The sequence below is a fragment of the Tupaia chinensis genome, unplaced genomic scaffold, assembly GCF_000334495.1.
Source record: "Tupaia chinensis unplaced genomic scaffold, TupChi_1.0 Scaffold144247_1, whole genome shotgun sequence".
Classification (NCBI taxonomy): Eukaryota; Metazoa; Chordata; class Mammalia; order Scandentia; family Tupaiidae; genus Tupaia; species Tupaia belangeri.
In genome coordinates this window covers 1638813-1641785 of record NW_006204105.1, presented here as the reverse complement: position 1 = coordinate 1641785, position 2973 = coordinate 1638813, and the positions used below count along the sequence as shown (strand labels likewise).

The 2973-nt window shown below is 41.1% G+C and overlaps 1 pseudogene; it reads left to right on the top strand.

Annotated features, from left to right (window-relative positions):
* Positions 1–1266: 1266 nt before the first annotated feature.
* LOC106733618 (heterogeneous nuclear ribonucleoprotein A1-like) lies at positions 1267–2681 on the top strand (annotated as a pseudogene).
* The last annotated feature ends 292 nt before the right edge of the window (positions 2682–2973 follow it).

The window sequence follows — 2973 nt, the reverse complement described above, 5'->3', positions numbered from 1 at the left end:
GCAGCTTTCCCTTGCCTTCTGAAGACAATCTCTCACTCCTTTGCCTCTTTCTTTGCCACTCATTCTAATCTTTACTCTAGTTGCAGCAAAGTAAAGATGGTGTGTCCCGGGTGGGCTTTCGTGTAACCTTTCTTTTTAGCTAGAATTTCCTTTCTCCACTTCCCTGCTATCCTGTTCTGTCCTATCCTATCCTGTCCTCAAAATTCAGCTCTCATTTTTTTCCTAGGAAGTCTCAGGGACTTAGTAATGCTCTGTTTCTCTAGTATTTTAAATGTACAGTATGATGTGGTAAGTACTGGCAGCATATCCACCTGTCTCAACTAAAAGCTTTTCAAGACAAGGATCAAGTCTTTGCATCTTTCTGTCCTGTGGCACTTCTGTTCATAATAATAGCTACCTTGAATTTACTATGTGCTAAGCAATGTGCTCCTCGCTTGTTTATTTGTTCACCCACACAAATGTTTATTGAGTACCTGTAGTAGTCTGTAAAGCCTACTTTAAATGCTTACCATATGCATGTGCCCATATAATCAGAAAAGTTCAACAATTACAATTTTGAATATATAGGATATCTATGTACTAGTTAGTGACCTTCACAAATTGATAAATGCTCTTTTTTAAAAAAGAAATTTTTAATTTTATTATTATTATTGTTGTTATTATTATTATTATTATTATTATTATTATTATTGGTCCAGAGAGAGAGGGAAAGCGAGAAAGCAAGTTGCTAAGTCTGGGACTTGAACCATAGTCGGTCAAGTGGGAGTCCAGTGTCCTAACCACACCACCACCTGTCAGCACCAATAAATGCTTTTATGGAATTCTCAGCATTGAATGCCTAGTGGATTGTTAAGGAGAATAAAAGCTCTCTAAAAGGCATTTTCATGAAAATTAAGAGTAACAAAAATAGCTCCTAGGAAGAAAAGAACACTGACTACAAGAGAACGAAAATCTGAATCGTATCAGACTTCTCAGGACTAAAAACAAGGACAAAGGGATAAATAATATCTTCAGAATGTGTAAAAAAGGAAGCAACTTTGGACTTGAGAAGGTTGCCATGAATTGACGAATATGGTTGTCTTTTTTTCTATCATGAAGTTGAGCAAGAAAGAATATGGAAACTGTAAGCCTGAGTAGATATCTGTTTTAGTCCATTCAGTTTAATAACTGAATACCACACTAGTTTATAAAGAATTAGAGGTTTGACTTTCAGCCTGTGGACACTGTCGGGGAAGCATCATTGAGGTCTCTCTTCCCACTGCCATCATGTCTAAGTCAGAGTCTCCTAAAGAGTCAAATAGCTGCGGAAACTCTTTATTGGAGGGTTGAGCTTTGAAACTGATGAGAGCCTGAAGAGCCATTTTGAGCAATGGGGAAGCTCACGGACTGCGTGGTAATGTGAGATCCAAACACCAAGTGTTCCAGGGGCTTTGGGTTTGTCACATATGCCACTGTGGAGGAGGTGGATGCAGCCATAAATACAAGGCCACACAAGGTGGATGGAAGAATTGTAGAGCCAAAAAGGGCTGTCTCAAGAGAGAATTCTCAAAGACCAGGTGCCCACTTAACTGTGAAAAAGATCTTTGTTGGTGGCATTAAAGAAGACACTGAAGAACATCACCTAAGGGATTATTTTGAACAGTATGGGAAAATTGAAGTGGTTGAAATCATGATTGACCAAGGCAGTGGCAAGAGGGACTTTGTTTTTATAACCTTTGATGATCATGACTCTGTGGATAAGACTGTCTTCAGAAATACCATAGTGTGAATGACCACAACTGTGAAATAAGGGAAGCCCTCTCCAAACTAGAGATAGCTAGTGCCATCTGGAGGAGTGTGTCCTCCAGCCCAAGAGGTCGAAATGGTTCTGGAAACTTTAGTGGTGGTCTAGGAGGAGTTTTTAGTGGTAATGACAACTTTGGTCATGGAGGAAAGTTCAGTGGCCATGGTGGCTTTGGTGGCAACCATGGTGGTTGTGGATATGGTGGAAGTATGGATCGCTATAACGGATTTGGTATTGATGTTGGTTATGGAGGAGGCAGCTCTGGTTACTCTGGAGGAAGCAGAGGCTATGGAAATGGTGGACAGGGTTATGGAAACCAGGGCAGTGACTATGGAGGGGCTGGCAGCTATGACAGCTATAACAACAGAGGAGGTGGAGGCAGCTTCGACTGTGATAGTGGAAGCAATTTTGGAGGTAGTGGAAGCTACAATGAGTTTGGCAATCATTAACTATCAGTCTTCAGGGACCAGCTGTTGGTGTAATGGCTATGTTGTTGGACTCTCATGTAGTCATTTGTGGTTTGAGTACCAGACTCAGTGGCTTAAGTGAAGTGAAGCATGCACACAGTGGACGTGCGTGCATGCATGCCCGTGATCTCAAGAGGAGAATGGAGAAGAAGGGATTTCGGCGTGGCCATCCCCCCTGAGGGGTGATTTCTTGCTTTCTGTCTCTTCGTCTCTCTCTGTCTTTCTGGTGAGCGTAAATGCCCTATAACAATAACCTCTCAAAAAAAAAAAAATCAGTCTTCAAATTTTGGACCCTTAAAGGATAGGAACTTTGAAGGCAGAAGCTCTGGCCTTATGGGATAGAGGCCAGTACTTTGCCAATGCACAAAATTCAGGTGGCTGTGGCTGTTTTCAACAGCAGCAATAGCTATGGCAGTGGCAGAAGGTTTTAATTAACTGCCTAGAAACAAAGTTTTAGCAGGAGAGGAGAGCCAGAGAAGTGACAGGGAAGCTACAGGTTACAACGGATTTGTGAACTCAACCAAACACAGCAGTGGCAGGGCCAACTGCCACAAAGAAGTGTTTTAGGCAATATTCAAATGTATGGACAAAAAATGTGAGGGCTGTATTTGTGATTAATATTTTAATAGGTTATTTTAGTTTCTGTTCTGTGGACAGTGAAAAGCATTCCAAGAGTTTAAATGTAGATTTTTTTTTCTACCCATGCTGTTGATTACTAAATGT